Source organism: Pholcus phalangioides, unplaced genomic scaffold, assembly GCF_987345545.1.
Source record: "Pholcus phalangioides strain wild (caught in Gottingen) unplaced genomic scaffold, Ppha-v1.0 ptg000011l_1, whole genome shotgun sequence".
In the NCBI taxonomy this organism is placed as follows: domain Eukaryota; kingdom Metazoa; phylum Arthropoda; class Arachnida; order Araneae; family Pholcidae; genus Pholcus; species Pholcus phalangioides.
In genome coordinates, this window is record NW_028301604.1 from 53,528,360 (window position 1) to 53,555,153 (window position 26,794).

Sequence of the window (26,794 nt, forward strand, 5' to 3'; positions counted from 1 at the left end):
TAGCTAGTCCTTTATATATCTACTGTCATTCACCCAAAAGGACATCTTCCACGAAACGTAAAATTCTGCTCAGATTTGGAAAGCTATGTCATGCTAGCTAAGCTAACTAATGTCGTGCTCTCAATAAAGAAATTAGTGAAATTACTTTAGAACATATACAGTCAAATCTCGATAAGTCGAATGTGCAGTCGCCGACAAAAACTTCGAGTTATCGTTAGTTCGACTTACAGAAAATTCCGATTCTAGTCTACTGGAGATGAAGCAATTGGCACAAATAAACTATTCTAATGCAATCATATTTAACTGGGAATCAAATTAATAGTTTGGGTTGATAACTAGTCTGAACAGAGTCTTGCTCGAATATTGTCCTAGTTTTTTCAGGATTTTTGATACGGTTTTCGGATCAGATAACTTACTTTGGAACAACATACTTTTTCTTGAGAAAATTGTTTTTCTTTCCATCTCATCTCAATATGTTCTTTTTTTCTTTCAAATCTGAAGCCTTCACTTCGAAGATTTTTTAAAAATCTACGCATAATCAGAATTTATACTGACGTTTGCACCCTTAATCCACTCGCAACTGGGTGAACTACGATTTCGAGATTTCGACAAGACCAGATGTGCAACAAATGAATTACAAACAACACAGATGACCAAGTTCATTGTCATTGGTGAGCGTTCATCGTATAAAGAAAAAACTGAAATAGACTGAGGGGAGGGGGTTCGTTTATTTATAAGCCACACCTCCAATTCGTCACTGGGAAGCTAAATGCTATTAAATTTCTCTGATTTCCGAAAACTTCGACTTAGAGGAAGAAAAATTCCAGTAAAAGGAAATGTTTAACATTAAAATACGAAAAAGTTCTGGGGTCGAGTAAAAACTGCCACTTAAACAGTTATTCGAGGTATCGGAGTTCGAGTTATCGCGAAAATCGACTGAATTTTTATACAAACTTTCATTCCACAAAAAATTAGGGTAAATTTCTATGGAAACCCTCAGAACACACTGTGTAGAACTATAAACTTACGACGCAAACAAAGCCGGGTTTTCCAAGGAGTAGAATTTCTGCACCGTATGCAGCGTGAAAATGCTGATTGGTTAAAAACCTGAAATTCAGGATTTTTTGACCAATCAGCGTTTTCACGCTGCACGCGCTGTAGAAACGTGCTCCTAGGAAAACCCGGCTTAAGCTCAAAATGGCTAGTAACGCTTTTGACTAACGCTATAGTGAAATTATAGCGGGGTAAAAGCATAAAAGCATAGCTATATGGGAATAAGAAACCAAAACCTTCTAGTACAGTGTTTCTCAACCGCAGGGCCGTGACATCAATCGTACCGGGCCGCGAGAATATATTCATTACCCTTTCATTTTTCAAAGCATTTCCACGAATAACTAATTGGCTTATTTCACTATTATGGTACATACTATTTTAATTTTTCAGTCTAAAAATCATACAAGGGGAAAGATGAAAAACCCTCCTCTAGAGTTCCAGAACAAAGGCTTCCAGCCGCAATTATAGGATCCCTCTTCCACTTATCGCACTGAAAATCCTTCGTTTTGTTGCTAGACCCAAAGAAAGGGAAACATGTCTTTGGTCCTTCCCTCCCCTCGAAACTAGTATTTTAAATTGCATTTTTTTTTCTTTTCGTATTTTTGAGTATCCGTCTTCATGAGACCCAAACAATGCAGCAGGGTTTGGGAGCGTTTTTCCATCAAGTTACGCAATTTATAACATAAGTATCTATCGTGAATATACCGAAAAGAATGTCTCACCCAAAACTGAACAATTTTCTGCTCTTCAGTGGACTTTTATGGTGAGTTACAATATATACATTTTTATTTTATATCATTACCTTCTTTCTAGCTGAGATTAAATACAAAGTTCGATCGTAAAATATATTTTACACTAATTAAGTTATTAAAACAGTGCTACTAAATAAGTGCTGCGTCGATGTCAGCTCAAAAAATTCCATTGCCGACTATGAATGAAAACTTCGTATTTTTTGAACACTATGCGAAATTATTATATAAAATTGAACATTAAGATATTTCGATTGATTTTTATGTATGACCAATTGAATCTTTTAATGAAGTAGAGGAGCAGAAATGAAGAAAACATTGAGGGGGGCCTGAAAGTTGCCATTTGTCCAGTATATACGGGCTCAAGCAGGAGAGGGGGGTGGATCGTTGCATTGCATATTGATTATTGGTGGCTCAGCCACGTCGTAAAATATATTGGGGCGCTCAAACAGCCTCAGTACCCAGGTTCCGGTGCCTAAGCAATGAGAATGTTTACTGCAGTTGCTGAAACGCTTCGTTTATGTTTGTCTGCACGTTATTAATACAATACCGAAAAAAAAATGTTGCATCGCCATAAAATAATAATGGATTCAATTCATTAAACGGGTTTGAATTAATTAATAAACTAATTATTCAATTAAAGAGGGGTTTAGTTAATTGATTAAATGAGTTTTAAATTAATTAATTAAATAATTAGATGACAATCAAAAGGTAATTGGTTGTTTATTAATTATTAACTTATGAACGAGTAAGCTATTCCAGACCGGGCCGTAGACTCATAGAAATTTGATTCACCGATCGCGGTTCCAAAAAGGTTGAGAACCACTGTTCTAATATATGTTACCGATATTATGATCTGACGGAGTAGTGGATTTCACCGCAATAGTGTATTACAACGAGCATAGAAATGGTTCTGCTGAAGTTGTTTAGATAACCTGCCATAAAAATGGAGAACTTTGATTCTATGCTTGCAAAAAAATTAGCATATGCACTACAGTTTGCATAGGAAACACCCTTAAGTGGTGAATATCGGAACTGACAGGTGCTTTTTCGCTCTGAATTTCTTCCTATCCCTTCATTGAGACGTTTCTAAAAAGTTTCCTAGCTTTCTAAGGGGTAGTTAAATCTGTAGTAATCTGTGTATTTTTGCTCGAAAAAAGTACTATAAACTACACTGAAGAGCCAAAAAAACTGGTAACCTGCCTAATATCGTGTAGGGCCCCCGCGAGTCCGCAGAAGTGCCGCAACACGACGTGGCATGGACTCGACTAATGTCTGAAGTAGTGCTGGAGGTAATTGACACCATGAATCCTGCAGCGCTGTCCATAAATCCGTAGGAGTAAGAGGGGGTGGAGATCTCTTCTGAACAGCACGTTGCAAGGCATCCCAGATATGTTCAATAATGTTCATGTCTGGGGATTTTGGTGACCAGCGGAAGTGTCTAAAGTCAGAAGAGTGTTCCTGGAGCCACTTTGTAGCAATTCTGGACGTGTGGGGTGTCGCATTGTCCTGCTGAAATTATCCAAGTCTGTCGGAATGCACAATGGACATGAATGGGTGCAGGTGATCACACAGGATGCTTACGTACCTGTCACCTGTCAGAGTCGTATCTAGACGCATCAGGGGTCCCATGTCACGCCAACTGCACACGCCCCATACCATCACAGAGCCTCCACCAGCTTGAACAGTCCCCTGTTGACATGTAGGGTCCATGGATTCATGAGGTTGTCTGCATACCCGTACACGTCCATCAGCTCGAAGCAATTGGAACCGAGACTCGTCAGACCAGGCAACGTGTTTCCAGTCCTCAACAGCCCAATGTCGGCTTTGTCGGGCCCAGGCGAGGCTTAAAGCTTTGTGTCGTGCAGTCATCAAGGGTACACGAGTGGGCCTTCGGCTCCGAAAGCCCATATCGATGATGTTTCGTTGAATGGTTCGCACGCTGACACTTGTTGATGGCCCAGCATTAAAATCTGCAGCAATTTGCGGAAGGGTTGCAGGTCTGTCACGTTTAATGATTCTCGTCAGTCCCGTTCTTTCATGATCTTTTTCCGGCCGCAACCATGTCGTAGATTTAATTTTTTACCGGATTCCCGATATTCACGGTACACTCGTGAAATGGTCGTAGGTGAAAATCCAAATTTCATTGCTACCTCGGAGATGCTATGTCCCATCTCTCGTGCGCCGACTATAACACCACGTTCAAACTCACTTAAATCTCGATAACCTGCCATTGTAGCAGCAGTAACCGATCTAACAACTATGCCAGACACTTGTTGTGTTATATAGGCGTTGCCGACCGCAGCGCCGTACTCTGATTGGTTCCATATCTGTTTATTTGCATACGCATGCCAGTACCAGTTTTTTTGGCTCTTCAGTTTGTATAAGACTTCTTAAGCTGAATGATAAAAAAAACTTTTTTTTGTTCCTCTCCGCAAAATCGTGTTTTTAGACGTTCCTTTTGCTGTCAGGTATAGAAATCTTTCATCGAATAATTATGAAATTTTCATGCCTAAATTTTATTCTATAGGCTACGTGTGAATTAGCGAGTTCTAGTCTTTTTTAAATGGGCTGTTTTGAAATCATTTGAAACCATTTGGTACTGGCGTAGATGCAGAAGTGCGATACGCCGAAAGGTTAATCTTTAAACGATGTTACAAGAGACATTGCCAAGTGACTGCTGCCAGAGCGATATGTCTTCAAAAGTATTTTGTAATCAAGAGAAGCAAATGTTCGATGCAGAAATTTTTCGTTCGTTATTAATCCTTGTAAAATAGAGATATTTGCAAAATATTAGTAAAAAAAGTTGGTACTCATAGAAATTTCTATATTTACGACAACAAAATATTTTCATACCATTCAGTTCAAATACGCTTATATTTTGAATACAGTGAAACCCTGATGTATAATATCGAGAGGATAATATTCTATATACAGGGTGATCAGCGAATAAGCCCTTATTTCAAAATTAAATATCTCTACAACAAAGGTCAATAGAATTATGCGGTAAACGGTACGTTTATTAGCAAAACTGTAAGAATGTTCTACAGAAATTTCGAAAATTTAGTTTTTTTTTTAATTTTTTAAAATTAAAAACAAAAAAAAAAAACTGGAGATTTTAGGGTTCCGAAAACCCTCATTTGTGTGAAGAGAAACCACTGCATTCGCCTAAAGTTACTGCATGGGCTGCGGTATGCGCTATGTGTGCTGACAAATTGTTCCAAAATTGTAACGTAACGTTCAGTAGTAATCGTTTCTCGCACGAAGAAGTGGCCGATAATGCCTCTGGCGCATACCGCAGCCCATGCAGTAACTTTAGGCGAATGCAGTGGTTTCTCTTCACACAAATGAGGATTTTCGGAACCCCAAAATCTCCAAACAAAAAATCTAACTCCAAAAATTAAAAAAAACAACTAAATTTTCGAAATTTCTGTACAACATTTTTACAGTTTTGCTAATAAACGTACCGTTTACCGCATAATTCTATTGATCTTTGTTGTAGAGATATTTAATTTTGAAATAAGGGCTTATTCGCTGATCACCCTGTATATATGTATTTATATATGGAGGATAATATATAGAAAACAAAATCGTTGTAGAGGGGTTATCGTTATATTGAGACGTAGTATTATCATCAGGCGTGTCCAAATTTATACTATTATGTGCATCTCTTTCGAATTGGCGTTGTAAAATGCATGATGATGACATAAAATGCGTTTATAAATTATTCGACAGCAAGAAATTCATGTTAATAAGTTGATCAATAAAACAAAGTTGTTTCACCCTGTAAAGCAGTTTACCGCACAACTCTTTTGCTATATACTACACAGAAAGTTGATTTACGGCAACTTCATTGACACTTTCAAGGGTAAATAATGCAAAATACCGATGCCATTAAACACCCTCTAAAGAACAAACACTAATGAAAAATTTAAAAATATGTTGAGTGGGATTTTGAGTGAAATATAAAGATATCGTTGTAGCGGTTTCGAAATATCCGAAAAAAATATCGTTACAGAGGGATCTATTGTAGTAAAGGATATCGTTGTATTGAGAGAAGTTTAAGATTAGACTATAGGCAATTCCAAACAAGATTTGAAAAATAATGGTTGTAGTGAGATTTATCGTTATATCGAGATTCGTAGTAGCGATGCTTCGCTGTATAATAAATTTTAGTAAACTAATAATAATTTTTGTTATTTTAATTACTACTGTATATAACCACAATTTTCTTAATGAGATATATTAATTTGAGTATGTTTAAATTTTGGAAAATACTTAGATACATTTATTTTATAATTTAAACAGGTAGGTTAAGTAGTAGTATTTTAGATGACAAATTATCCGTTTTGACAAAATATGTCAAATCGAAGCCCTAACTCGTGCAAAAAAAAAAAAAAAAAAAGAAAAGGAATGCTTATATAAAACTAAAAACTTTTGCACTATACTATTGCTGATATAATTTATTTCTTATAATCAATGGTACACGCTAACTAGATTCATGAGAATATATCGTTTTGCTTGGAATGATTCTCTTTGTTTTCACGCTGTCCCAGTTTCAGAGAAATAAATGTCATTCACATAGAAAGTACAACGATCCCTATCACGTGCTGCAAGTTATTTTTATTCTTACACATTCTCCATTTCAACTCCTGTAAGTTTTTCTTTGTTAAAGCAGGAGACTGATGTCTCATGCGTGATAAAGTTTTGAAAGTTGTTTTATTTCAAATTTGGTTTTTTTCTGAAATGCGAAGACAATTTCATTTTTTCCATTAAACTATGAAAATATGTGTTGATTAAAATAAATCACAATTTAAGAAGGAATAGTCGGAATCGAATGTAACTTTATTTGTTTGATTGTAATTAATATCAATAAGTGAATGCAATGTCAGAGCAAAAAAACCCTTCATTTCGGAAAACTGAGCTCAAGTGAGAAGGTTCTATTACTCAGTTGGACCATTTATAGACTGAGTACACGATGTTACACGGAAGGGCTTAAAGATATACAATGTATCCGTCCCCCGTACGTTATGCTGCGGAATACCTGTACATAGTCTGTAATAGCTATAGGGAATCTAAATCACGAAAACTCGTAAGCTGTCGAAGTTGTCATTTCAGATAGCGCCACACACGTTCTATTGTCCACACCTGTTCTATATCTAGTCATTGGGCAGGTCAAGGAAGTACCTACTTTTATTCCGATAATACGGTCTGTTTTAAGCTATGCCGAATCCCTAACTGGGTGAATACTTTTTTGAGTCACTAAAGCATGTGTAGTAATTAGATATCTCGCAACAACAGATAAACTACAAATCAATAGCCTCTGAGAATGTAATGCTGTAATGGATTTAATGATGTCAAGTGCATATCACAACTGAACTGAGATTACTTGTCGGTGCGTGAACTTTTAACAATACGTGTGTTTAGAAAAATAGATCTTCGATTAAAAACACCTCAGAAATTTTAATTTCACTTCAAAATTATCATCATCATCATCGAAACATTTAAAAGCAACTGCTCACTCAATCCATAGCGTGCCAGTTGCTTTCACCTACGATAAGCTGAGTTCCAAGATTATGTGAGGAAAAAAAAACGCATTTCGAATCAGAAAAAAAATTATTAGAAAATATATTGTATAATATATATTGATATTTAACATAATACACACATAATCATACACATAAATATTTCAGTGTTTATAACACGTGTCTCTCTTAAATTTTCTTTCATTCATTGCGAATACTGTTCTCTGTAAGAAAAAGAAAGAGAAGTTTTTTTGTTAATACTTATAATGGAAAATATATTAGTCTCTCGTGATGCACGATTCAAGTCACTAGGCACCACCATGTACATGTATTCGCCGCTTCACCTGTATTCATAGCGTAGAAATCATGTCGTTTGTCAAAACATAGAACTAAAGGTAAAGCAATTAGATGACGGACCAACGAAGAATACATGCCTGCATAAAAAGAAAAAAAAATCACCTAATTTTCCCAAAATTAACATTCTTTCTCTAAAACAACTCTGAATAAAAATTTTTACAAAAAAAGTATTTTCAAAGCAAAGGTTACTGCAGTTCTTAATTATCCTGTGTGTATTTTTTTTTTGTTATTCTTAGCCCATTCCTGTCATTCGGCCTTTGTTTCCTTATCGATTGCTGTGTATGGCTTTGTTTATTTTGATTTATCATCTTCAACAAAGCTTACGCATTGTTTTTTGTTGCATGCATTTATATTAAGCTAGTATTTATATCACATTGTTTTCCTTAAGACCAAGCACAGAGATTGGTTTAATTAGCTAACGGTTTTAAAATTCAGAAAAGAAAAACACGTTTATCTACTTTTATTTCATTAGAATAAATGCTACATTTTTTGGTGATTAACTGAAATACTGCTTCAAATCTCTCCTCCATGTTTCCTAATTTTGTCTTGTATATCGTTCTCTTCTCAATTTTTTTTTCAAAAGAAGCATTCGAGATAGCTAAGAGCCCAAGGTGATGAAATCAAATTCAGACCACCTAATTGAGAAATAAAGCACCATTCGAAAAACAGTTAATGATAGGATGACAAATTCAAACGACATGTATATTCTCTTGCTCAGTCTTATTGAAACCATACTAAGGGGCCATTCAAGTATTACGTAAGCAGATTTTTAGCCATTTTTGACCCCCTCCCCCCTTGTCAGCAAAATTTCGTGAGCAGCTTAGAATATTTCATATCTTCAAAAAGGGTGGTTGATGAAGTAAGCAACCTTTAGACCCCCCCCCTCCCCCTTGTCATCAAAAGTCAGCAAATCCGAAACCTCCCCCATCGATGATGACATAATACTTTAATGACCCCTAAGATTACTGATTTTTTGTGCGGAAAAAATTCATTCATCATGGCATTGATAATAACCCTGGTATTTTACTGTTACTAGCTTCTGTTTGCTATCTTCCAAACAGTGCGACCCAGTCATGTAGAAAGATAAGATGACAAAGCGGTACAGTCCGGGCCGTAGCGTGCTTTTTCCAGGGCCCGGGGATAGACTTTTTCTTGAGGGGGGGGCCTTGAAAAGGTTGCAAAATAAGTGTATATTTTTTGTGAGGCCCCCAGCCTAGTTACGGGTCTATGTCGTAACTAGGCCATTTAGCTGCTCTTCTATGGTAAACTGCACATGGACTTTCCTACTCGCAGTACTGTACCTACGATTGTGTCTGGTAATCTCTCCATGGAAATAAAAATAAATAGAAACCTCATTCAGAGTAGAACAAAATGATCAAACTCTTCACACCTGAGTCAAAACTGACTTTCTGAAATTTTTTTTTTGATTGATTTGTGTTTATTGTATATCAAAATATCAATTAAAAATATTTCAATTAATTAGGGTCGATATCTTTACTAGGTCCATTTGAGTTTCAGTACACAGATGTGCATCTCAGGTCTCAAGTTAAAAAAATAAATAAAATGCATTTAAAACCCTTAAAAGGGAGGGAGGTAAACCTCTGGGGGGGGGCGAAGGGAATAAGCTGGTTAATCAAACGAATGTGGGTCATGGTGGAAAAAATCTGAGTATTTTCATATCAGGGAAACACCCTAACTAAGCCATGGGTCCTTACCTCCTACGACGGCCCCTCGCTGTGACTCTTCTCATTCACACCCCCCCCCAGTACAATCAGATCTGTATACAAAATATAGAATACGTAATGATTAAAATAACAGATTGATTTAATGAGATCTAATGTTGATTGACAAATGCCTATTCATTGTTGCGTATTGCATTAATTGATGATTGCACAGCCGGCATTTTTAATAACGAAACTGTGACACGAGGACAGAACTTTGTCGTAATATGCTCGAAGCCACAGTATCCTCATTATGCTAAACTTCTAAGGCTCTAAGGTTGCTCAATTTTATTCTTCATTGCATATAACAACGACATCCAATCCAGAACGACATCTTCCAATTCATAGTGTATCTTAAGTCTAAGAAGACAGCTAGAGCTTGTTTGTTATCGTTGACTGCTTTATAAATATATTCTGCAATTTTTAAGATAGCCATCTCAGTATTTTTGTTCTCCAGAAAACCAAATTGTGTGTCTGTAACGTAAGAATTGTTGACTAAGAAATGCATAATCTTTATTTTAACTAAACGTTCAATTACCTGGGAAAAAATAGAAAGAAGAAAAATTGGACGATAATTATTGAATTCTTTTATACTGCCAGATTTTTAGATAGGAGTTACTATAGAATATTTCAATTTTTCAGTGAATTTTCCCTCAAAAACCAAAGTATTTATCAAATATATTAGAAAACAGATATGATGTTTACAAGCAATTTTCAACATTTTAGGCGAAATACCATATGCTTTACCTATAGCTTTTTATTATTATTATCCAATTTTAAAATCGTTTTTCTAACTTCAGTTTCATTAAAAAGAGTTAAGGCCATAGAATTTTCTTGGTTACGTATATATTGATGGTCAAGATTTTCAATTAACATATTTTTAACAATATGTTATACGTTGAGTGGCAGTAACCGACCGATGTTTTTAAAAACAGTACTACTGCATCAGAATGTTCCCGCACTTTATAAATAAATTTTGAATGTATCTGCTACATGTGAGCGACTGTCGGTGTTATTAATTTCCACTGGAAAAAATGCAGTACTGAACACCGTCAGGTAAAAAAGCAACCAGCAGCTTGAATTATCTAACACATTCTGTACAGAAAATTTTGAAACTTGCAAAACGTATTGTCGTCTATTCGTATCAGACGGAAAGAGTTTTATGTAGAAGGCGTAATTTTAAACTGTTGTAATCGTAGAGAAAAAAGAATGTTGGAAACAGAGTTTTTTATATAAATGCATGGATGCCTCTACCTCACTTGTCGTTTCAGATATAGAGCAGAACCGTTTATTAATTGCTCCACCGTTTTTGGATATCTCCGTACGCGGCATGGAATTATATTCTGCAAGAAATCGGAATGAAATCGCACCTCTAAAGACACAAATACAAATTCTGAAGCCACAACAGGCAAATTGCCCAACGAGGTGACTGGAAAGAAAAAAATAGTGTAAAAAATTAAGAGAAAGATGGATATATATAGAAGGGTTTGTTTTTTTTTGTCTTGGTGATTTTTTCTTTCACAAAAATGCAGACTGTTGTGAAATTTTCAAGTGTACCGAGAGAGTTCATAGTATTATGTGAGATACGAGCAATGGGGGGTAGGTAACAAAATACAGATAAAAGCCATTAAGAACGGAATGGCGTCACGGGTGTGTATTAGTTACAAGGACAGTATAAAATCAAGCGAGGCGCATACCACGAAGTTCTGTAAACCCCTAAGTACCGTCTTCAACACGCTGCCAATGATGCGAAAGACTGAATACCCCCTGTGAACGTTATACTTATGATATAATCTTCAAGTTATGGTAGTCATGAATGCGATTTACTTACAGCAATGTGGTTATTGCTGTCATTGATAAGCATATGTATATTTCTCGTGATGAAATTGATATTGCATTTTTTGATATCTTATTAGAGTTAAAAATGATCAGAGATTACTGTTCGATATGAACAGTTTTGATATTTGCGTTCTTCTATAATACTTCTTAGTTCTTCGATGTGATCAATGTCAATGTATGAGTTATAATGTATAATCTACGATATAGTACGATTTATCATGTTTACCAACGACACGACGCTTGGGTATTATGCATAATCACCGGTAAAAATGATAATTTTTTTAGTACTTATTAAATTTATCAACGATGCTTGTGTGGGTACTATGCATAATCTTCGGTTAAAGTGATTAATTTATGGAAATTTATACTTAAAAAAATGCATGGCGATTATGCATATGATAACTGGTTGTTATGTATAATTACAAAATTTATCACATTTAACGTAACATATACATTTATTTATTTATTGAATACAAATACCATAGGCAGATAAATAGTACAGAACTATTTTTTATTCACTGAATATTCAAAGAAAGAGCTGTCAACTTTTCAGCTTCTTGAAGTTCACCCTTAATTTTGAATTAGTAGCATCAGAAAGTGAAGAACTAAGAAGAGTTCGCATGCAGTGATGAAATAATATGAGCCGTTTCCACTGCACACACACACATACCTGCTAATAATAGTATTTACAAAGCGCGCATGGTTAATTTTTTTTTATTGTGTTGCCAAAAATATATTCGGCATCTATCAGAGGGATGGATGAAATTAGGAAGAATGAAGACAACTGAATATTGAAGGTAAGTTCTTATTTGCTTTCAATCAGATAAATACTTGTAATTTGTAGAAACAATGTTTTGTTTTCTATAATGTATCAGTTTAGTGACTCTCAAGTTTTTTTTTTTTTTTGTTATTCCAAAACATCATTAAAGTCATTTGAACATTCTCAAGTCGAACAAAGTTTAGAACATTTGCTCTTAAAAATACATGTCCTATATTGTTTTTCAATGTCAAATGTACTGGTTAAGGTAGGTACAAAAATACGGGAGCGGGAAACAATAGAGAAACTCACGAATGGCTACTTGATGCAAGAAATCGCTGAAATTGCGTCAATTCTCGAACTGGACATTGATTGATAAGAGATTCAAGAATTGGCTGGCCAAAGCCCGAAGTGGTCGTAAATTCTCGCATACCTCACACTTTGGCCAAATGACCAAACCGAAGCTATAAGTGTTCGGATAAAAAATATTGGCAGTGGCATATATATATATATATATATATATATATACACATACAGGGAGAGTATATAAATTTTCTGAATCATTTTTTTCATCGAACTTCATGATTTCAAATATTTGTTAATACAGTATTTTACTTCAAAAAACTCGGAATTTTCATATTTCATTAACTTAATGACTTTAATCTTTCATGCGTTTAGTGTTACATGATACCTAGAACTTTTTTAATAGTAGATTACGTTTGGATACAACTTACGTGAAAAATAAAAAGACCTGTAAACACGTTACCCTTTCTAATTTTTTTATTCAAATAACCTTTCTAATTTTAACATTCAAATTGTTAAACTTTGCTGAACGTAATTTCAAAAACATAAAAAAGATCTTTAATCTAATTATGCAACGTGTTTAGTACTTGAATAATAAGTGAATCCTTGATAACCACGCCATTGCTAGCTGAGAGTTTTTTAAGAGATAATTTTATTTTGTTAACCATCGTGAGAACCCTTGAACCATTAGTTATCAAATGAGATAAAAGGTATATTTTTGATATTAATTTTTTATTCAAGTAATATTTTCAAATATTACTCTGCGTATTAAAAAGCAGAAATAAATTCAAGCGGTAGGTTACTTTTAATTATATTTGGTGAAGAGTATTAAAGAAATCTTGTCATATTATATAATTTTTCATAAATTGGTTCCTTGGAACATTAAAAATTAAAGGACAGTAAAAGAACGGGAAACAAAGAGGTAAAATCCTTGTGTTTAAACAGTGAACTATTTTCAAAGTGAGACATAATCCATTGTTCACAGAAGGCAATTACAAGTGCACCTCTCCTCTGGATAAAAGGTAGGAAATTGTTCAATGAGAGATTTTTATGGTCTAGTTCTGACTTCTACGATATTCTAAATTCTAAAAATATTATACACTACTGTTTAGAGAAAATGCACACCAGAAATAATTACTAAATGTGTAAAGAATTGGAAAAAACACGGATTGTATATCATACAAAGGAAAGAAATTTCACCTATCGAATATGTATGACACGATATGTCTCCCCCCCCCCATTAAAAATGTGTGGGATATATAATCACTAGAAGGATATATATACGTCATCGCCATCTCAAGCAAAGAGTTGTGGATATGTATTCCTATCTGTATGGAATAGTATTGCACACGCATCCATCCAGAATCTCCATCGTTCATTACCACGCTATATGCGGTAAGTTAAAAGTGCTAAAGGTGAAAGTTGAAGAAGATTTAACAAAAATTAACACTTGGTTGAGGCATAATAAGTTAATCTTGAATCTCAAAAAAACTAAATATATACATTTTCAATTATGTAATAGAAACATTGAAACACTTATAATTCGATGCCATGAGCTGGGATGCTCTGGTGACCAATGGTTCTGTCCGATTGTTTCGGAAACTGAGGAGTTTAAATATTTAGGAGTCACTATAAACAAAAAATTGAAATGGAACTCTCATGCACCTGCATTTGGTAACAAAATAAAATACACGAATGTTCGTATATACTGCTTGAAAAATATTAATATTCTCCTCAATTTAGTCATACACTTTATTTTGCTTGGTTCTACTCACTTATTCAGTACGCTATATGTGTTTGGGGAGATGATTATGAGTCCAACTTGAATTTTTTATAAGTGCCCTGAAAAAAAAAACTATAAATATTATTTTCCTCTAGTTGTAATTCTACACCATCTGCCTATAATTATAAATCAGACTAGATTTAATATTGAAAAACTATACATATACCGAAGTCTAATGTTTATTTATAAAAATCCTACTTGGTTTGAAATCAGGCAATGCCCAACAAACACAAGTACCCGTCAAGGTTTTTTTATGTAATATTATACAACCTAAAAAAACATTAACCCAAAAGCAATTCATATATTTGCCTCTATTATATTTCAATAACCTGACAAATGAAATAAAATACGAAAATGAATTAGAAGCTTCCAAAAAACTAATTATTAATTACATTAATCTTTTACTACAATAAGAAAGTACTTCTCGGCCCCTGGTAAAAAGTGTTGTCACACCGAGTACTCTATAATATTTGTATCTATTCGTATATTTTGTTTAGAGTACTTGATGTTATGAAAGTGTTTGCCCCCACGGAACATTTTATGTTGTATACTCTGGATGTATCAAGCGATCCCTTGAGTAGAATATTGTGCGTATATATATATTGTATTTTTCTTTTCTCTTTTTTTTTCAATAAACTAATTATTAATTTACGTCAGGTGGACACACAAAATATAAAATTCCGCATGTTTCTTTTGGCTAATAGTTTTAAAACCTGTTTGGTTTATACCAGAAATATTTCAGTAATATTCAGTTTGTTTTGTACTTTTCTCTTGGTTGGTGTTGCATTTTCTCTGAACAGCAGTATATCACGCACCAGCGTACGAGCTTGAGCAGAGATTTTAGTGCTCTTTTGCGGAAAGAAAAAATTCCCCCACCAAGAAAATCAGGCGAGCACCTATGGTATCACATTTTTATACCTTTTTACCTTACGAGTACCCATTAAATATGTGAAAGTATAGATAGTCATAGTTATACAATCATTGAACTACTACACTGCTCGAAACAATTAGGGGAGCAAGCAAAAAAGTGAAGAAAACCGTGCGAGACAGCCACGTATTGGCATACAATGGATAGTACACGCGTATCAATGCGCAATACAGAAAAAAGACGTAAAAAAATTTGGAATTAAGCTTTAATTCTTCGAAAATATGGAAAAAACATGAAAAGATGATTTAGGGCAACAATTTGGTTACATGTAAACGATAAAAAAAAGTACTGTTTAGACATGATGCATGAGTTTTAATAGGGCGTGTGGTCTCCTCGAACAGCTAAGACTGCTGCACACCTGTTTGCCATGGATGCGATGAGGTTATCGATCAGACTTTGGGTAATACTGTTCCACTCCTCAAGAAGTGCAATCTGCAAGTCTCGGACAGTAACAGGCGGCCTTGGTCGCGCTGCAATGCGTCGTCCGAGCATGTCCCAAACATGCTCGATTAGATTCAGGTCAGGAGAGCACGCTGGACATTCCATACGCTGTATTGCTTCAGCTTCAAGCATGTTCTCCACCAGACGAGCTCTATGCGGTCGGGCATTATCATCCTGGAAAACAAAGGAATCTCCAATGGCTCCAGCGTAAGGGATGACATGAGGTCGCAGTATCTCGTCTGCATACCTTCGGGTCGTCAAAGTGCCATTCCGAATGATATGCAGGTCCGTACGTCCGCCTATGCTGATTCCACCCCATACCATCCAACCAGCTCGTCTGTATTGTGACCTTTCACGAACGAATGCGAGGTTATTTCGAGTGCCCCTGTCCCTCCATACCAGAACACGTCGGGTGTCACACTCCAGACTGAATCGGGACTCGTCTGTAAACAGCACTTGGCTCCAATCATGTTGCTCCCAATCTCGATGTTCAGCAGCCCATCTTCTTCGGGTCGCACGGTGGCGTGGGGTCAACGGAATGCAGACCATTGGCCTACGTGCATAGAGCCCTCCCTCATGAAGCCGATTACGTACTGTTTGGCTGGACACCCTTCGTCCTGTTACCAAGAGCAACCGTCTTTGCAGCTGCGTAGCATTCTCTGTTCTGTTTCGACGGGCTGTTAACCGTATATACCGGTCATCAGTTGCTGTAGTGGCGCGTGGCCGACCTTGCCCTGGTCGATGTCTAACATTTCCTGTTTCTTGGAATCGATTCCACAGCCTTGCAACAACACTTCTGGCGACTCCAACAGCGTCCGCGACACTACGTTGTGTTTGCCCGGATTCCAGTCTGCCTATAACACGCCATGCCATGGATTCCGGTAAATCACGTTGTTGAGACATCCTCAAGCCACCTTGTGTCAAAAAACAATACTGCGCAATCGAATTTCACAGTTACGGCAGTAAAACAGACGTTTCTGCAACATCCCGATTTCTGCCCTTATCTCCTTTTTCTGGTTTTCGACGTCATGAACTTTGATTTGCATATGAAGTTTTCTTCTTCCGTTTCCTGCTAGGCTTTAAATTATGGATGATTCATTTTATGTTACTTATCGGTATACATCTTTGCGTAATTTTGTTAAAACCATGTGCTCCCCTAATTGTTTTGAGCAGTGTATATAAATACTATATCTACATAATTTTTGCTTGTGCGTTTCCCCTGCGGTGAAATTGCATCTTCAATCAAGTGTCGCACAATTCTTCATCAAGTAGAAAGTACAGTATATACTTTAGTCATTGAAGAATGTAACAGGTTATTGAAAATATTTTATGATACATAAATATATGACATTTAATATTTATAAAAAAAAACAGAACTTCCTTTTTCATTCAAATTGCTAAATTTTTTTCGTTACGTACTCACGTTTCTTTTTTTGATAAGCCAAGCTGAAATTATAATGTTTCAAGACTGTTTCCTTAGTTTTATTTAAATATCGTTAGAAATCTTTTTTTTCCACACACATAGAAAACCTTTTTTATTTTTATTTTTCAAGTTAATTGATCAGACATTCACTTCAAAAACGCACGCAATACCTTTTGACGCGATAGTTTTGATAAACTGTCAAAGTTTAATTTGAAATTAAATTAAATTTACACTGCTTGACAAATGCTAAAAAAGGAACAGTGTTATTTTTCGTTATACATAACGATAGACATCCTTCAAAGACACGAAACTTGTCACATTTTTAGCAGACATCCTGAAATATCTTCATAATGCAAAATTGAACAGATATCGCCACATGGCAAAAAAAGAGAGATAAGCAAAAGAAAAAAGATACTCTTTATACAGCAATTGTAAACAGTTACGAAAAGTGCTCGTTTTGTCGGAAATAAGGACAAATATGTGTTCGTCAGCATGACGTGTGACCTCCTCGGACACTGACATCGGTTGCGCATGGTGTCCACCAAATTTTTGAAGAGAGTTTATTTTGTCCCACTCGTTCTTCAAGGCAATTTTGAGATCCTGTATAGTTCCTGGAGTTCTTTGAGCAATACGTCTTCCGAGTGCTGGAAGCCGTGGGAGGATCACCACACTTCAAGAGAATAAATATGTCAGCCTAGTGAAAAAAAATGACAGAAATTTCACTCATGTCCTTGCCGCAGACCTTGATAAGAGGTACTGGTACTCGCGAATTTGCAACAAACATTTTTTGGTGATTAAATAATGTTGACTTATATGCAAAGAAGTCTGTAAAAATGCATTCCGCTACGAGCACATCATCGTCAAAAAGGATTACGTTGGTGTAATGAGCATATTCGTTGCAGACAGCAACAGTGGTCCAGAGTCATGTTCTCTGACGAATCACGTTTCAGCATCTACAGTAATTCTGGACACCGGTTAACATGGGGAGAGCAGGGAACCATCAGCCGAATGTCCAGGAAATTGATGGTTATGGCCAAGCCCGTAGTCAGAAATTTCGTTCGGAAGGGGGACTACTTGCATTTCGATGGAAGGGGGTGAAATAAAGTGGTAGAACAGGGGTGGCCAACCTTTTTCCAAACCATGCCACAATCAAAATTATTTTCGATGCGCGTGTCACTCTATGAATTTCAACTCGCAGAACATGCATCCGGTTTTAACGGGACGTAAGCATTTCCTATGTTTCTACACAATATTGTCAGGATACTTGGGCTCCCCTTCCCCAATAAAATTTGTAAGAGGTGTTTTCCCCCACCCATAAGAATTCATGGATATACAATGTAATTGTATTATATCAGAGGTCTGCAAACTTTTTCAAGTCACGAGCACTGCTTGTATCCATCATCAAAAGAAGAGTATCCTTATGTCAAATTTGTTTTGACATGCGAATGTATAAAATGAGAATGATTTTAATCCCTTAATGCACAATTTGTAAAAGTTGTTTAATCGGCACATTGATTCAGCGTTCGCGAACATGAAATCTGACACGAGCATCCAGCACTCTGAGTACTTCAGGGAGCACCGTGGTGCTCGCGAGCAACTGCCTGGAGATGCCAGTATTATACAATGCATGTTCCTCTGCGAACGATCCTGAATCTCTTACATATGTGCACCTGGGGCGTCCAGTAATTATGCCCAGATGAAATACCGAACAGAAATGCACTAAATAGAAAGTCATCACATAATTATTGTTTTAAGAATGCCTAAACAAACCAAATATTGGTTTGGCAGCCTACGAGACCATCATTCATAAGAAAAGTACTGTTTAAAAGTTGGAGAGAATTTCTTTGATTGAAAAATGGAATAGAATTTCTTTAATTTTTGAAAAGCTTTCGCATGCGACCCCTGTTACCATGGCGTGCCACTTGTGGTACGCGTACCGTGGGTTGGCCACTCCTGTGATAGAACAATAGATTTAGCCATCTTTTTCCCTTTTTACAGTAAGTTTCCCACATTGCGGGGAGAGGACCAGACCCCAAGTCTCCCCCCTCTCGCTACGGCCTTGGCTATGGCCAAGGAGTAATGGTGTCTTCGGGTATCACGTACAATGGCAGAACTCTGTTTCATATCTTTAATGGAGGTATCATAAAATCAAAGCGGTATTGCACCGGTATTCTTCTGAGTTATGTCCTTTTCCGAGGTGAAGTTGGTCTAGACTTTCTGTTCAAGGATGAGATTGCCCGTCCGCATAGGACAAATGAAGTATCCATCACACTAGCAAGTGAAAATATTGAGCGCATGCCATAGCCTGCATATTCACTGGACCTAAAATTACATTGAGTACGTCTGGGATGCATTCGGCAGACGTAAGACTCAAAGACAAAACCCTCCTTAGACCATACAGGAAGGAACTCAAAACTGCCATGAAGGACGATTTGGTGGACAGCATGGCCAGCAGATGCCAGATGTGCACCAGTGTCCGAGGAGGTCACACTTTGTGCTGACGAACTCATATGTGCCCTTATTTCGAGCAGAATGAGCACCTTTCGTAATTGTTTACAATTGCTGTAAGAACATTTTTTTTTTCCTTATCCTTTTTTTGCCATGTAGAGATATTCGTTTCATTTTGCATTATAAAGATACTTCAGGATGTCTACCAAAAATGTGACAAGTTTCATATCTTTGAATGATGCCTGTTGTTAGATATGACGAAAAATAACACTGTTCCTTAGCATTTGTCAAGCAGTATATATTGCTGTTTTAGCTTGATTGGTATTCGACTTTACTACTGTGAAATTTGTTAAAATTTAAATTACAATTTCTACTCAATTTGAATTTTCAATGTATGATTTGATTGAATTTACCGTATAGCTGCCTATGTGTGATACGTATTAAATAATAGATAAAACACATCATCTTCATGTTGAAATAATTGGCTTGAACAGTTACTCTGTCCTATGATTTTATGAACATTGTAACAATTCGTATAAATTGAAAGAATATGGATATTCGATAAATATTCAAATAAAATAATCGTAAAACACCACACGTGTTTATAATCGGGCAATCCAGAAAGCAGCTCACACCCCTCTAATTATTCTATCCCCGCTAATTTGGTTTCCATAATTAATACAAAAATGGAAAAATTGTTGTAACTCGGAAAGTATGTGAATCACACATTTCTGATAGCTATTTCTGATAATCGCAATCATACTATGCGTTACTACAAAATATAATAAGATATGACAAACCATTTGAATTCTGCATTAACAACGTAAACGTTGAAGTGCACAATACGGACATCAAGATCAAACACGCAAGAGTATCTTAACAAGGAGTATGCTCACCTCAGACTGCATTATAATGATGCATCGCAATTAGACACCACGGGACTGCGCATACCCATTCATAAAATTGCCAGATTTGTATGGAAAATATTGTCACGCACTTTCACGTTACTTCATTTTAACGACGGATTAATGTCGAATTGCAAGGAACCATGTACAAGCCAGACAGCGATTTTGCAGGCGGTTGATTATTGCCGGTGAGCTCCATAGATAGCAAGGCCTACTGTTCATGTACCTAAAGAAATTTTTGAGTTCCTGCAAGGTTCCAGGAAGGAGTTGTAGGTCAGCCTTCCGAAAACGTCCAAGACATGCAATATAGGACTTGAGTCGGGATAATATGCTGGAAATTCCATTGGACTATAGTCTCTTCCTCTTCAATCTTCAAGATACTGCTATATGAGGCGAGCTGTGTCAGGGTGGGCATTATTCGTCTGTAATACAAACTTATCGCCTAATCCAGCCAAATGGCGTCCAAAACGATCAATCGTTCCTATATCTTTGAACAGTGAGCGGTCCACGTGGCAACACATAGAGGGCGGTATGCTCACCTAAGGATATACCTTCTATTCATGTACACTATCTCCTACATACGTGTTGGTTTTCTGCATGTAGCACGATATCTTGCACTTTAATTTCCCCCGATATGAACACATCTGGAATTACTCTACAAAACAAATCACAATTCATTTGTAAAATGTAGATTCCACTGATTTTGAATTCGGTTTGCACCGAAGTGCCAGTTTCGACCGAGTGCCGATTCGAACATTTCCTCTTGTGGTGGGAGTTTAGAAGCATACTCGTATATAATACCGGTCGAACATACTGATTCGAGTCTTCCGATAGTTCTGTAACATAACGAAATTACTCCAAAATGTTGCCTCGCGGTCATTCTAACAATCTGGATATCTCATGATATTACCACAGCACATAAATTGACGACTTACTGCTAAACAAATGTGTTTAAGCTCTACCGCATTTGCAGAAAGCGATACAATTGCCACTCATTCCCACATCCTTCTGTGATGTTGTTTGCCTTAGCCCGAAACATATGCATATTTCATGTATTTTGTACCACATTTAATCGACTTATCGCGAATTTTCCCATTTGTTGCTTAATTTATAGAAATCATTATACGTGCTCACCAGCATAGAACTTACTCGTACATTTTGCAAACTAAGGAGAATACGGATGCAGAGCATTTTGTGGTAAATGATGTCTTTAAACTCTGCTTAAGAAAACGGGATACTGGTATACACCGAGGATTTTATGTAACCCCACACTGCTTCACTACAGATTCGATATCGTTTTATATTAACCAAATACGACTTTCAGCCTGTAAGTGTGAGTGCTCTTGCACAAAGAAAAACAAATATGGCAAGCAATAATGGTTGCAATGAAACCACATCAAACAGTAGTAACAAGTGATGAATGCAGCGACTCCTCATTGAAAGCATGCAAGCTCTCCTTTGCCCAGAAGCTAAAATATTTTTCTCCATCAAAAAAATGCTAATCTTTCTGAGATTTTTTTTGCAAACCGCATTCAAATGTACAACTTCCTTCAATTTTCAAGAGTTTCCGAAATGTTTGCGAATATATCAGATACCATTATACAGTGTACTAGCTATAATACCCGGCGCTGCTCGGATTTTCTTTAATTACCGGGAGGATTGAAAAAGTGGCAAAACCCATTACAAACGGATAAATTACTATACATAAAACTGGCAGCATTAAAGAAGTGACATACCCTTCTAAAAACATATGCATGTCTGAAAGGCATTGCTAGGGAACCACGGTAACCAAAGTAAACATTCCGAAAGTGTTTGTTGAGACCCAAGAACCATTGTTGCCCGATGGTTTTTCACCCATTTTGGGCATTTTCCCAGCTTTGACGAACTTTTAAAGTAGCGTATCGTTCAATCCGGGTCCTGTTTCGTATATACGCAAAATTTGGGGACGATCGATCTAAAATTGTAGATTTGTATAGAGAACACACACACACACACACAGACAGACAGACAGACAGAAAACAGAAAATCGATTTTATATACAGGGTGGGCAAAAAGTCCGTAGAAACTTTAAAAATTCACAAAAACCGGAAAAATAACAGAAATAAAAAACTGTTTGCGGGGTTAACATCGCTAGGTCACGGGACGTTTTTTAAGACAGGGAAAAAAATAACTAAAAATAGCCGATAGATGGCGCTGGTTCGAGCGACTTCGGTGGAAATATGCAAATGAGACGGCTATGTGAACTCGCGCTCCTAATCCACAATCAGCAGTTCATCTTTGTAAATCGTTTATGTGAACAAGGTTGCTGAGTGCGAAGGATAAAGCTTTGTTGGTGAAGTTGTTTCATGTGAACCAGGAATCGGCGACCATTGCCTTTCGTAAATTCAGAAGAATGGAGGACTGGAAAATGGTCTTTAATAGCGACAGGCCTCATAAAACTTGTTTAGCGGTTTGAGGAAACTGGAACGCTGGAGGATCGTGCAAGAGCCGGGCGACCATGTTTAAGGAAGACGCGTTCGCCGCGTGTTGCAGCCGAAATGGAAGCGTTAGCGTCCGAATCAGCTGCAGTGACCAGTAGTGCTCGTGAAGCTGCCAGACGCTTGGGCTTACCACCATCTTCGATATGCAATATTCTTCATGGAATCCTTGATCTGTACCCATACATATCGCAGTCGTGCCATAAACGTTTACCAGCGGATACCGTACAGAGGGAATCATTTGTGAGGTGGGATTTCTCCAAAATCGAACAGGATCCCACCTGGGTCTTTAACATCTTGTGGACAGATGAAGCTCATTTTTCGCTTCTTGGCGACGCTAATACCCATAACTGTCGCATCTAGGTGACGTCTAATCCACGTGAGTACACGCAGAAACCATTGCATTCCCCAAAAGTGACAGTGTGGTGTGGGTTCACTGGTTCGTTCATCATAGGACCCTTCTTCTTTAAAACGCAGTGCCCAATAAATGGGTGGAAAGCGGCTACGGTGAATGCGCAGCGTTATTTAATGCTTCTGCGCGAGAAGGTTGTACCATGTTTGCGTGAAAGAGATGCGCTTTCTACCGTCACGTTTATGCAAGATGGAGCAACTAGTCACGCTGCTACTTCGGTGAAGGCATTCCTGATACAGACGTTCGGGGAAGGCAAAATCATTAGCAGGCGTTGCAGGTTCCCATGGCCTCCTCAGTCTCCAGATTTGACACCGGCAGACTTCTGGTTATGGGAATATTTGAAATCCCGGGTTTATCAATCCGGTCCATCCAATCTGTCGGAACTGAAGATGCGATCCGCCGAGAGGTGTCATGTATACATCTGGACCTGCTGCACTCTGCAGTTGCTGGATTTGTGACTCGCCTACAATGTGTTATCTTCTGTGGTGGTGATCATGTGGAACACATACTGCTGCAATAAACGATTTGGATGCATTTTGTTCGTTATTTGCTTATCTTTTCTTCAACTTGTGTACGTGAGCGCCACCTATCGGCTGTTTTTTAGTTTTTTTCCTGTCTTAAAAAACTTCCCGTGACCTAGTGATGCTAACCCTTCAAACCGTATTTTATTTCGGCTGTTTTTCCGGTTTGTAGGAATTTTTAAAGTTTCTACGCGGACTTTTTGCTCACCCTGCATATAGATATACTCAATTCATTCAATGCAATATGAAAATGGTATATATAACATGGAAAAAATATACAGTATACATATATATCTTATGTATTTTTATTCTTGAGGTATTTTGGTGACAATGGTTAAATTTTGCAGGATTCTAAAAATGTGGAAAAGACAATAAAACGAAGTCATTTTCAAAGGTGAGCATTTTCAATTTATTACCTGACGCACAAATTGAATCACAGTTTTCTCTTCATATAGATCTTTCTCACAATACGTAGATGTTGAGAAATTACTTCGAAACATGTTTTGATGATAAGGAAAAAGTTTAATACAGTAAACTCTGAACATGATGAGCTCCTACGTAACGAATTTTTCCATACAACAAAATGCTTACGGAAATGTGCTCACATTTTCGTTGATTTAGCCTACATTGAAAACGGTTCTTTCTATGACGAATTTTTTTTACAAAATAACAAATTTTCTGACGAATGTAAATCTTTATGAAAACTTGACGGTATTCGGAATTTTCGTCATCAAAAATTATACAAAATTTTACCAATTTTTCTCAATTCCTAGCTTCAAAAAACAACCTATATCTAGTCTTTATTCCTGTCTAAATCCCCGACCACCGATATATATGCAAGACTAGGTCACGATCTAGGCTGAAAGAGATGTCAACAATAGGATAAAACTGACGACAGAGTATTGGACAAGAAGATTAGATTCACGTCATGATACATACAGAACGAACTGAGCACGACCAGGTTCTGCCGCTATTGCGATTTAAGCTCATTGCCTCGGAAGGCGTGGTCATGTCAGGGACGTCGTCATGATATATTACAATACTGTATGTGCATTTTTAAACAGAAGCTGTAATATCATGCAAAATTTAAGAAGTATAACATTCAATTAATTTTGAGAAAAATACTTTACGAATACGTCTTTGTCATAAGAAAAGCTGCGAAGTAAAAAGCAGAGAAAAGGCGATAAAATATGTTATGTATCAAAAAAATATCAAACACTATTAAGACATGAATTCATATTTTTTTCATCCTTGATTTTTTTTTTGTATCACTTTTGACCTTTCATGCTGTAAACTGAAAGCTCCGATCCGAATAACTTCCTAATTCGGAGTACTAAAAACTCGTACACAAATTGATCACATCGCAGTCAATTTATCCACTCGAGGGTTAACTGGACCGTACAACTGCCAATTTTGAGAGAGGCCTTCAAATACTTCTACAAAATATCTGGAACTAGAACCAGCCCTGATTAATCTAAGATTGATATAGAAAATATTCACAGGCCTGTACAATAACACTTGCATAAGGAGGTCAACGAGTACAAACAAAATAATGGTTTTTTTTTAAAACGGAGAAGTGTACAAAGCTCAATTAATTTATATAACTAACGACATCATAAAGTGCATGTAATAATAACCAAAAGAGAAAAATAGAAGAACTCCCTTTCTACTTAAAGTCAATCAAAACACTAAATGTATAAAGTAAAGAAATTTACTGTTTCTGCAGACCCTGAAGACCCTGGTATATACAAATACAAGGCCTCGACAGGCAAAATGCCCAACGAGGTGGCTGAGAAAAATATGCCCAAAACAAATATGGATGCCATATATTTAAAACATGCAGCAACCCAATTAAAAATGCAATTGTAAAAACGTATAAATTCAGTTTTTATAAAAAACTAAATTGAGAAACTGAACATGTATTATATACAGCATAATATTTTTTTGTCCCATGAAAGCCATACGCTAGAGACTTCAGAATTCAGAAAAATAATAGCAAATGACCGAAAAGAGGATTTATAGTCAGCTTTTCTTCCCAACAAACAGCACAAATGTTAGGAGAAGATAAATGTTAATCTAATTCTCAGAAAAATGGCTCGCACATTTGGTAAATATCCAAACATAAGTCGGCGTTATAACGAGATAGCGCTAATGTAAAGTTTTATAGCATTGTTATCCCTCTACGAAAGATTTATTCCAAGAAAACACGTGACACTAAATGAGGTTGACACTATACAAGGGTTTGACTGTACATCGACTTCAAGTCTCGTTTGCCCGATAACAGAGGAGACTTAAGCGGTATTGTATATCACATATATATATAACCGGGTTCTTTCTCAATATCACACATTTCAAAGAGAGCTAGAGGTTTTTTTTCTATTAAAGTAGAAATACGTAGGATAGGTATACAAAGTGTCCCCTTGTCCAATAGCTAATTCCTAAACCCATTAACCTTAAAGCAATGGTGGCCCACGTTTTTCCAAACTGTGCCACAATCGAAATTATTTTCGATGCGCGTGTCACTCTTTATGAATTTAAACACGCAGGCCATGCGTGCTGTTTTTGCGAGACATAAACATTCTCCCTGTTTCTGCAAAATATTGTTCGGCTGTCCTATTTTTATAAATATGTTTAGCTCGTCACACTCTTTTGAGTTCTTAATTGTTTTTGTTTTTGAGTCATAAATCCGATTATCGCAATGCGTATTGCGTACATACGTATATCGGTAGAAGTTCATCTTACTTACACCATGTTGTGCACAGGCACAGGAACCTGAGGAATTAGAGTGCTTGCCCCCTCAAAAAAAATTTCGTGGATATACAATGCAATTGTATTATAAATTCATGTCCCAAGGAGTTTTTCTTTAATAGAGTTGCTAATAAATATAATAGCTTACCTCGGAATCAGGAATTCTAACATAATCGATATACATTTAAAAAAACGATCATCTATGATACACATAGTGGGATAAATCGAACCACTTTCCATACTTAGATAAGACAACCATCATCCTTTTTATGGGCAGTGCATTACTATATAATGCAATACTATACAGGGTGTCCTGTAAGTGCAAGCACGGCCTCTATCTCATCAACCGTCCGTCGTAGAGGTATGATTCCAGTATAAAAAATCCTCAACAGGCGTTCAAAAAT

The 26,794-nt window shown here is 36.6% G+C and overlaps 1 protein-coding gene across 5 annotated transcripts in view; it reads left to right on the forward strand.

Moving 5' to 3' along the window:
• Nucleotides 1-26,794, forward strand: part of LOC149080563 (octopamine receptor beta-2R-like) — a 138,441-nt gene that overhangs the window by 23,574 nt on the left and 88,073 nt on the right. The window contains exon 2 of one of the 5 annotated variants that reach the window (XM_089239688.1): nt 23,990-24,036. The exons of the other annotated variants lie outside the window; for them this stretch is intronic. The gene's annotated coding sequence lies outside the window, so the exon portion shown is untranslated. The remainder of the gene's footprint in view (nt 1-23,989; nt 24,037-26,794) is intronic. 5 annotated transcript variants of the gene reach the window in all.